This window comes from Limulus polyphemus, unplaced genomic scaffold, assembly GCF_000517525.1.
Source record: "Limulus polyphemus unplaced genomic scaffold, Limulus_polyphemus-2.1.2 Scaffold131, whole genome shotgun sequence".
Classification (NCBI taxonomy): Eukaryota; Metazoa; Arthropoda; class Merostomata; order Xiphosura; family Limulidae; genus Limulus; species Limulus polyphemus.
In genome coordinates this window covers 372,179-383,579 of record NW_013665741.1, presented here as the reverse complement: position 1 = coordinate 383,579, position 11,401 = coordinate 372,179, and the positions used below count along the sequence as shown (strand labels likewise).

Below are 11,401 nucleotides of genomic sequence, written 5' to 3'. Positions count from 1 at the left end.
GTGAATTATTTGAATATACAGCTCTTGATCTTACTTTAATTTTTTTCATTATTTTCCTCCTTTTCACTTTGCACTTTAGCCATTAGCTCCACAAGTTAAAGTTCATATTACTTTTAACCAATCAAATAATTTCTTACAATATAATGTAATATTTAAACCAAGCACTTTAAGAAAAAGTCAGTTCAATTAGTTAATTCTTAATAATTAAAAATCAAGTCTCCAGTCACCTAGAAATAAAACTACAACAGAAACAACATGTATGAAAACTGAAACTGTTGCTACAAGTAACACGATAATTATGTATGCTTAGTATATCTTGTCGCGTTTAGCGTTTCGGTTTGTGAATCCGACCGATTGTGCTCAGCTTGTGTCCCGTTGCAGCAAAATCGCGCTTAGCGCGTTGGGGCTATGGCTGAGTTACAAGGGTGACTGTCAAATACCACTATTCCATTAGAATAACCAAAGAGTTGGCGGTAGGTACTGTTGACCAGCTGCCTTTCCTCCAGTTTATCAGTTTATCGTCTTGATACGATACCCTACAACCTTTAGTCACCTAAAATACCTATATTAGGAAATAGAAGGGTATAGTTACCTGAATTTGGTGTCCACGTTCCTTACGTGATGTTAGAAAAACACGTAGATTCAAGAAATCAATTTAACACAAAGATACGTGTTTTTCTAACAGAATGTATATTACTTCACGTAAGGAATATGAATCCAATTCAGGTAAGTATAGCTGTCCTGTTTCTTAACAAATGTATTGCATGTGGCTCTTGTGTAGCTTTGCACAAAAGAACATCTAAAGTTGGTGTTACCAAGTTTCAATATATTCGCTTGCAGCAACTTCTAAATTACAGCGAGAAAGGATGTATATAAGATTTAGATCAGTGGTTCTCAAACTGTGGTCCGTGGATCATTGGTAGTTCGAGAGGGTTCTCCAGGTGGTTCGTGCAAGTCACTGACGTACAATGCTACAGCTGAGGCCATATGAGAGAATAGAACAGATGGAGTAGGATCGGTAAGTGATCCGCGGGGTCTTTTGTCCCGACGAAGTGGTTCGAGAGCGAAAAATAACCACCGATTTAGATTACTGGAATCCTTATTTAATAATAAAATAAAATGTAAATAGGGAGTATAAAATTACATACAATAAGAAGATGATTGAAAATTACACTCAATAAAAAAATGCCTCAAACTTATCTAAAACCAGAAAATGATTCAAAATTATGAGCAGATTTCTTAGTATATTACGGTCCCCCGATAAGTCAGCAGAGCGGTAAGTTTATAGATTTAAAATGCAAAAAAGTTCAGGTTCGATTCCCCACCTTGGACAGAGTGTTTAGCTTTGGATGACTGAAAGTACAACAACATATTTTTTCGTAGTGAATTTCATTGAAAATCATGTATTTTGATATGCAATTAGTGTGGGAAATAAATGTTGAAAATAGCCTGTAATATACACTTTAGAAATTTCAGTATGAATATATCACGAGGTGTGTTGAAAACCGCATGATATTCCTCAGCGCTACCTGGTGAATGCCAAACGACATTAATCTGAATTTTGTTCAACGCTCATAATAGAATTTAATATTTTATCTCATTATCCATTATTGCAAAGTTCATTTTTGTTTTTGAAGGATTTTATCAAAGAGCTACACAAGACCAATTAAGGAAATTCAAAATTTTAACTGAAAACTTAGATGGCGTGCAGCTAGTCATCAGCATCCACTGCCGACTTTTTGGCTACTGTTGTCTGACCAGATAGAGGCATTTGAATGTCATTTCTATAGAGCACTCCCGGTCCGAAGTGAGGAGCGTGTTGGTCATAGTCTGTGCACGCTAGTCGACTAGGTCACGATTGGCCCTTATTGTAAAAAAATGAAATAAACATAAATATAAGTGTATGTTTTTAATGTTTTTAACTGTTGACCTTCGAGTACATAGTTGGATTTTTGACCACAGAAGATGCTCTCTTAAACTATAAAAAAAAATCTCATTTCGAATTTAGGACTCTAATTAAATAATTGGACTCCTGTATTACTACAATAACTTATACACATTTGGCACTCCATTCATGACTGCAAATTGGTCCCATTTCCGGTCGATTCCTATTCTTAGACCAGTAGTAGTTAGCATGTCCCCACTGTGAGTTGAGGGTTCATGATGTATGACCCGCTGCAGCAAAAACGCGATCTGCACTTAGGAGACATGGATACGCTGCAGAAATAATGAGTAAATCCTAATATTCACTCAGAAATAATGAGTAAATCCTAATATTCACTCAGAAATGACGATCAAATCCTAATATCCAATTAGAAATGGCAAGTAAATCCTAATATCCAATCAGAAATGACGAGCAAATTCTGATATTCAATCAGAAATGACGAGTAAATCCCAATATCCAACCAGAAATGACAAGTAAATCTTAATATCCAATTTAGAAATGGCAAGTAAATCCTAATATCCACTCAGAAATGACGATCAAATCCTAATATGCAATCAGAAATGACAAGTAAAACCTAATATCCAATCAGAAAAGAGTCGATTAAGAGGTGTAGCGGTGGGTGCTGCTGACTAGCTGCCTTCTTCTTCTGCCTAAGAGTTCTGAATTATGGACGGTTATGCGCAGATGGCTTTAAACGTATCTTTGGGGAAATTCTAAAACAAACAAACAAATCCTTTTATTCCCAACTTTTGCGCTTTTTATTTCATAAAATGTTAAAATAAGTAGAATGTAACGACGGTGTGTAAACCGATGTAGCTACTTGTAGTTGTTAGAACTCCCACCTTGGGTTCATTATCCATCAATTCTAACAAGTATTATCTTAATGACTTTATACACATAGGCAGGTCAAAATATTCAAAATAGAATCTATTTCAATGTGCAAAAACTTGATTATCCTGGCTTAAGAAAACTAATGGAAAAAAGTGGATTAAATAGGCAAGTAAAACAAATTTTAATCCAATATTTTTAAAGTATTTGTAAATCGGATTATCATGCTTTCACTTGCATGTTGGTCACAACGTAATGTACACGGATGTACAACTTTTTTCTTTATAAAATAATTAGGACGTGCTCAGAGATTCTTTTGCGTTAAATATTTATGAGATAGAATGGGTCCTAGTAAAGTGATTTTGAATTCATATTAAATACTGCGCACGTATAGAATTTAAGTTCTGTTAAGAGAATCGAGTTAAATAGTTAAAACAGTTAAAGAGAGAACTTAAAATGTTTGTTCACTATTTTAATAGCAATGCTGCATAATGAGCAATCTAGGGTGTACCCCCTCGCAGAGATCGAAACCTGAACTTTAGCGTTATAAACCTTAGAAATTAGCCCTGAGCCACCATGGAAGAAGAAGACTTAAAATGAGCAAAGTAAATTATTTTAAGGTGGCATAACCTTCAAGACGTTTTTTGTTACTACTCATAAAGATTAGAACAGTCATTCCCAAACTTTTTCGACACGACAGCGTTCCTCTTTGTCTGTGGTACCTGACACCGCTCACCCCATACACACACGCATATGTATATATACCGATAACAAACCTTCAATATGACACTATACTAAACATTAAAAGTTATAGTATACCGCAGAATAACGTAGACATTGACGTAAGTTTATGCTATGTACATTTTATGTGAGATAATAATTACCTGTTAGGATAGATGTGTACGGTATTTATTTCATTTTTCCGCAAGGATGCGATCCCTCGCCACCCTTGGGAGGCACGCCACCAGTTAGTATATATATATTTAAGCGGCTTGAGAAACAAATGCTGATGACATAATCTTTAAGATTATTTAGACTGTTCATCATTTGTAAATTTACGACGCTAAAAACCGAGTTTCGATACCGGTGGTGGGCAGAACACAGATAACCTATCGTTTGATATCACGATTTCATGGACGTATTTGATTAGCTCCTGGAGCTAAACAGTGGGAATAAATTAAAGGATGTAGTAACTTATAGAATACAAATTCTAGATTAAATATGTATCATTTCATTTTCACAGCACGTTGAAACCAATATAGAAATCTGCAAAATACGTCAAATACATAAATCTTTTGTCTCTGCAGCGTTATCACGCCAGAAGTAAAGCAAATATTATCACAATTGATGGCAAACAACGTAAAAATACGGTCACGAAACAATGCCATGCGTCGGCATTGTGTACTATTTATAAAATTCAAAATCACAAACAAGAAAGACATTTTCGGACATTAGACTACACGACCATTTAATGTTAAATTTTAGCAAAGAAAAGCAGCCTAGGAATTTGTTTTTTCTTAACTAATTTTATCAACAATTTCAGTTTAAAAAATCGTATTGCAATAAAACACACAACTTTAAATGGCTTCGATATTTATTAAGTGTATCATTCACTTCAGAGAGATATTCATCGGTTTGAGAAAGCAAGATGCATTTACATTTCTATATACATTCTACAGAAATAAAGTTTAAAAACGTTATTCTTACTGAAGTCAGAAATACGTAAAATATTTTATACCAAGGTTTTCCTTAAATATACCGTCTTAAAAAAAAAATCACACAAAGCCTAACTACGATTAGCAAAAAGGTTTCGTCCGCAAGAGGGCTTTTTCGTTATATGTCAAAATATTGCAAAATAACAGAAACAAAAATTAAATTTAAAACAAGGAAAAACTTGTCTTATATTTGCTTAGCTATTATAAAAAAACTATCTAGCTAAGGGAAATAAAGTAAATAAATATATATATATATATATACACAGTTAAAAACAACACGGATATATACATATGTATATGTGACACAGAAGAAAATGACAGTTAAAACCGGAAAATGAGGCTCTTGGTTTTCAAAGGCAGTAATTTTAACCTACTGTTTATAAGAGGGTGTTTACAGTTTCTATATTTGTCACGTTTTCTTGTCTTTCAGGTCTCCATTATAGGGGTCGCATTGCACTTCCGATTCTCTAGATAAAAAAAAACTTTCGCAAATAATATTCTTAGTTCTTAAACGTTCCTACAGTGTATATGTGCTTCAAGAAAATATATACTTATTTTAATTTTGAGTTTGAAGAGTTTCGAATGTATTGATCTGTGTATTATTTCTTTTATTTGCATCTAGTTTTATTTACAACAAATGTTGTTCCCTGCTCCGTATTAGACAAAATAACAGTTGGTTTTAATTATTTGTTTAGTAGTATTCCACACACAAACGTAAACAAATATCAGACAAAATAACGATTGTATCACAGTGCTAGTTTTAATTATTTATTTAATAGTATTCCACACACAAAGTTAAAAAAAGTATCAGACGAAATAACGATTGTATCACAGTGTTAGAAATAAATAATTAAAATACAATCGATTATTTCGTCCGATACTTGTTTACGTTTGTGTGTGGAATACTACTAAACAAATAATTAAAACTAACACTGTGATACAATGATTATTTCGTCCGATACTTGTTTACGTTTGTGTGTGGAATACTACTAAAACAATCATTATTTCGTCCGATACTTGTTTACGTTTGTGTGTGGAATACTACTAAACAAATAATTAAAACTAACACTGTGATACAATCGTTATTTCGTCTGATACTTGTTTACGTTTGTCACAGTGTTAGTTTTAATTATTTATTTAGTAGTATTCCACACACAAACGTTCGTTATTTCGTCTGATACTTGTTTTTGTACCACAGTGTTAGTTTTAATTATTTATTTAGTAGTATTCCACACACAAACGTAAACAAGTATCAGACGAAATAACGATTGTATCACAGTGTTAGTTTTAATTATTTATTTAGTAGTATTCCACACACAAACGTAAACAAGTATCGGACGAAATAACGATTGTATCACAGTGTTAGTTTTATTTATTCTTTCACTTACGTTCCACACATACATAAACTAAGCTCTCTTAACAATACAAGTAATGTGTTGTTAAGTTATTTGGACAGCCGTTAGAAGCGTTAAGCTACCAACAAATTAAATTTAACAGCCCATCACACTAAATTCCAGGTACAGTCAAAGTATGGATAAAAACACTAAGCCCATTCTAACTTTCTGGCAAGTTTATCTTTTCACCATACCACACAATGTGATCACGACCTTCGGTTCACGTACCTCGACTAAAAGAAAACGAACAGTTACTAAGAATACAACCATGAACACACACAAAAGCTCTTTAAAACATATATAAGAAACTAAAATAAGTACCCAGATGACCTCATGTATATTTGCTCAAGTCGAACTACGACAGAGAGATTACTGCTTCGTGCTTACAATACGGAAACCTAAGTACAAGATGAGCAAAGTAAATATTCGACCTTCGAGTACTTAAAAACAGGCAAGAAGAAACCTCCTCTTAAAAGCGCTTTCTCTTTTTGATTGCACACTAATAATAACTTTACTCAGAAATTGATCTTTGACTCCATTAACTACAAATAGGATGATTTATTTATTAAATATTTTTTACGCAACACACTTGGGATTCTCTTTACTTGGAAGACAAAGCCTAATAATAAAGCACAATTCACGTCTTTCAAAATGCTAGAAATAAAACACAAAGAACGTTACCTCTAACAGAACTATATCGTTAGCCCACTGGTTAAACTGAGGTTGGTCCGTGATTTTCGTAGCAGGAGGTGAGAGAGAATGGGTGGACCAACCTCAATTTAATCAGTGGGCTAACGATATAGTTCTATGATTTTCGTAGCAGGAGGTGAGAGAGAATAGGTTAAAAAAGAGCCACCCTGTCTATAAGAAACAAAAAGATCAAATGGAGATAAAACAATTTTATGGGATAATTGAAAGTTTGCGGAAAATTATATATAGGTGTATACGTTTATACGCGAAAACTGGTCTCCACCGGGTAAGATTGAAACTGCGACTAACTATTCACAATTAGAAGGAACTGGAAGCGTCTATTCACAATTAGAAGGATCTGGAACCGTCTATTCACAATTAGAAGGAACTGGAACCGTCTATTCACAATTAGAAGGAACTGGAACCGTCTATTCACAATTAGAAGGAACTGGAAGCGTTTATTCACAATTAGAAGGATCTGGAACCGTCTATTCACAATTAGAAGGAACTGGAAGCGTCTATTCACAATTAGAAGGAACTGGAAGCGTCTATTCACAATTAGAAGAATCTGGAAGCGATGGGCGAAGCGAACTTTGTACCTTGTCACGTAAAGTCGCCAGAGGTCTTACAACAATGTTTGTAGTCTGATAGTGACTTTTTCTTATCCAATATACAGTGTATACTTAATAGCATGTTGCACTGGACAGTTGATTTTTTAAAAATCGTCTAACAAGAATGACTTAATGACACTAGGTTCCCAAATTATGGATTTCCACTTTAACCACTGCGTTACACTCCCATAAAAAGTACTAAACTTATGTATGAAACTGAAAATCTGTAACTGCAACAACACAAATTAAGCATTTCAAATTTTCACCGCAACTCTTAATTTAATCAAATACAATAAGTTTAGATTTACTTTAGGTGACTGTGGTATTATCAGAATTCCACCTAGTGTGGAATATTGTAAGCTGTCTTACAAAGCAAACGTAGGTTCGTAGGTTCTTGTAGTCTACTTTAGGTGACTATGGTATTACCAGAATTCCACCTAGTGTGGAAAATTGTATGTTGTCTTACAAAGCACACGTAGGTTCGTATAACTTTGTTCTCCGCCACAAATATGGTTACAATTTCTAAATTCTTTTGTGGTTAAAAACATTACGAGAGATCTCTCCAAACTTTTATTCATTTAAAGTTGATGAATTTAATAAAAAGAAGTCTATGAAATTATATTAGAATATCTGCATTTAATCTTAATACTTTGAAAATGTTATCTGCTAAGAAAAATATCAGAGGTTTTGTGTTTACATTCACGTAAAGATTGTGGTGGTTTACTTACTGACATTATCTGCTGATGGTGAAATGAACAGTGTTATAGCTACCAGCAAGACACTTGCTGTGAGAATTGCCAAAGAAATTAAGACGACTGCAAATACTATCTGTCGTCTTCGCGTTTCTTTCAGGCTCACCCCTGGGGCTTCAACTAGGCCTAACTCGACAGCTACAGTTTCTGCTATCCTTCCATTTCCTTTCATAGAAGAAACATTGTTGTTTTTTGATATTGCTTTGGGATGGAGGACGATTTAGATTGCCAATACCCGAATCTGACATCCGTCGACTGCGCTGACTTCCGCGCTGGGACGACCGGCGATGGTGCCTGTGATGTCGATTAAGATGTTCTCCTCTCTCGCTGATACTCCTCCTTACTTTAGGCCTGACTCGCACGGGCTCCCCTTCCCTTGCCGAAACAGACCGTCTCAGGCGGTGGCTGCTACGACGGGCCGATCTTCTGCTGCTGTGGCCGGCAGAAGTTTGGGCATCGGCGGATCGCACCGAATCACTTCGCTCGCTATCTTGCCGCCACAAAATCCTTTCTGCATCTCGTGATTTAAGACCTCCAGCAGTAATCCGTTCATAGCTGTCTGTTCTCTGACAATCACTAACCTGAACACCTTTGTCACAGAATGAGCTAGACAGTCCGCCAGATACAACGGTCATCACGGCAACGCTTCGGCCAGTAATCTCAACTGGAGTCGAAAAGTTTCCATCATCTTTCACACTTTTTTCTGGGCACTTCATACTAACTTTACTGAGAAAACGAAAAAGGTCAATACCCTTTATTCCTTCCTAGACGGCTAGATAATAACAGAGAATATGTTGTACTTAAACTAGAAATAAAGCGCACGTTCTGCTCCACATTTCTATTACTCTTGCTGACCTGGCGTTTGCGTATTCCTCCCTGGTGTGTTTATTTTCACAAGACGAGGTTTTCCCGAGATAAATGTACTGAACTGTTCACAGAGGGAAACTGACACACAGCACGTGTTATTAGCCAATGAGTATTTTCTCCTTGCAATTTTTACGCTCACAGAAAACTGCAGTAAAATGGACAATCGCTTTAGAAAACGAGGAAAAATAGAATGTGAAAAAAAAAACATATAGCGTTATAGTCGGAGTTTAGAAAGATCTGACTAATGTCCGGTGTATCCAGAAACCTTGTAACAAGCTACAAGAAGAGAGAGAGAGCCAAAAAAACCCGACTCTGATTAGTCTACCCGATCACCAACTCTTTTCTAAGCTAACTCCCGGCACGAGCGGCTATATTTAGTCTCATCTTCAGGCCACGCAATAACGTACGTCAAACGTTGCCAAGACACACTTTAACTAAGTTGGTGCTTCTTATGAGCACATGAACTCTTACATCTGTTTCACTGCCGAAAATTATACCACAGCCATGTCATGTCAAAAGTTCGAAAACGTATATTTAGCAAGATCAACTCGTGTTTAATCCCCGCGGCAAACTCCAGTTTCTAAAGAAACCGCCAAGATATAATTATTACCTAAATGTAAAAAAGAAAACTAAGATTTTTGAGGAATGTTCTACGACAGAGTTACACAAACTCGTGCACCCATATGCCTAGTTTGACTGATCTCATTTTTTGTGTGTGCATATAATGTACTTATCTGAGATAATTAATTATGAATATATTTACGTCGTGTATTTTAACACATGTGATATTTATGTAACATATCTGTATATGGAACATTTATCAAAATGTTTTTCTATTTCACTTCTTCAGTGGTGATGTCAACTTTTCCTGCTCCTTTTGGTTGTTATTTTTGGTTCACCGCGTTTATTTAACGAAACAACAATCTTCTTGAATTGAAAGAAAATTAGCACACTATCAGTCATGTTCTTGTAAAACTTTGTTCATTGTTTGGCAATCATTTACTGTTTGTAAATGTAAAAAACAACAAAAAGTATAGCAACTGTAACCAAGGGTATGATGCGTATACATCACGTAAACATCAATTATACCATACAAATTTATAAGTGGTACACTAGGGCAATTCTGTAACTGGTTAAAGTGTATTTCTTTTAGGACTTTACTGTTAAAAAGAACGCGGCTACTGACACGAAAGCAAACATTGGTAATTACAGTTTGTTTGTGTTTTTATACAGTGAATCAGATTTGTTTACGTCGTCCATAAACAACATTTGATAAAATATAAAGATTTGGGCCCTCTCTGTTAAAAAAGGGGGGATTTAATTCCTTTATACATACAAGGGGACAATTATAAAATAAGAATTCTACGAAGAAGAGACAGATTTATAAAAGTAAAAAAAACGACTCATAAACCAAACTAAACAAGATAAACATAGCCCTGAAATAGCTTTCTAAAAACAAAAATAAAATTAACGAATTATATAAAACAAAACAAAAATACGTTCATGTCAAAAACCAGCGAAACTAATAAACCTCTGAATATATAACTCATTACTGTAATTCTTTCCAGCACAAAACAAACCACCATTTCAAGTTTATCGTGCTTAATTACTTCGAAACCTGTGTTGATAGCATCAATAGAATTAACACAGGAATTAGTAGAATACGTTCCGTTTCTTTTTGTGATAGCGCACTATTTAGCTTCTTGTTTGTCTGTAAAGTATTAATTGCACTTGTGCAAAATGACATTGTTGTGCTTATTCTATACACCGAACAATGACTACTCCTCATATAACATCAAGTAAAATGGATTGTAAAGTTGAAACATAAAAACTAATGGTATGAAGTAAATGTTCCATGAAAACAAGATTTCTTAATGTGCACTAAGTACGTTATACTAGGTTGGAACCATTCATGTATCGACGTTTCATTGATTTTCTTAGAAGAATGACATTATTGACTCTATGCTGAATTTTTTCTCAGCATCAAAACCAAAGAGATAATAGACAATAAGGAACTTAAATTGTTCATTAAAAAACAACAACAATTAAATGTACAATCTAAATACTTTAACCAATAAAGGTAATGTACCAAAGTTCTGCGAATTCTCTGAGGTCGATAAAAATAAAGGAATGTTGATCATAAATACATATTAAGTCCTAATTTGTATTCTTACGAAGGGGTGATATTGAAATCATTAAAAAGAAAATATAGAGTACATAAACTTCTATATATAACGGTATCGATAAACAATAAACTAATTTGTTATCAGAAGGTATTGTTGGTTTTCTTATTATTGTTCGTGCCCCAGTGGCTTCTCATTTCATGGTCTGTAATCGCCACCGAGCGGTAGTAAAAAGTTACAATATGAACATTTTCTTCGTTGATAAAATATTGTTATGGTATTCACACTGCTTCATTATTAAAGATAACAACACACGTCAGAGGAATTAAAGGTTTAACCACTGTAGAGGAGCGGTAGCAAGAAGCAAAACGACTACCATAAAGATAACAACACAGATCAGAGGAATTAAAGGTCTAACTACTATAGAGGAGCGATAGCAACAAGCAAAACAACAACTATAATATATAGATAACAAC

At 34.6% G+C, this 11,401-nt stretch overlaps 1 protein-coding gene across 4 annotated transcripts in view; it reads right to left on the bottom strand.

Moving 5' to 3' along the window:
- LOC106473603 (protein SON-like) overlaps nt 1-11,401 on the bottom strand; it is a 141,517-nt gene that overhangs the window by 6,797 nt on the left and 123,319 nt on the right. The window contains exon 1 of one of the 4 annotated variants that reach the window (XR_002614006.1): nt 7,912-9,145. The exons of the other annotated variants lie outside the window; for them this stretch is intronic. The gene's annotated coding sequence lies outside the window, so the exon portion shown is untranslated. Of the gene's footprint in view, nt 1-7,911; nt 9,146-11,401 lie in introns of those variants that run through there. 4 annotated transcript variants of the gene reach the window in all.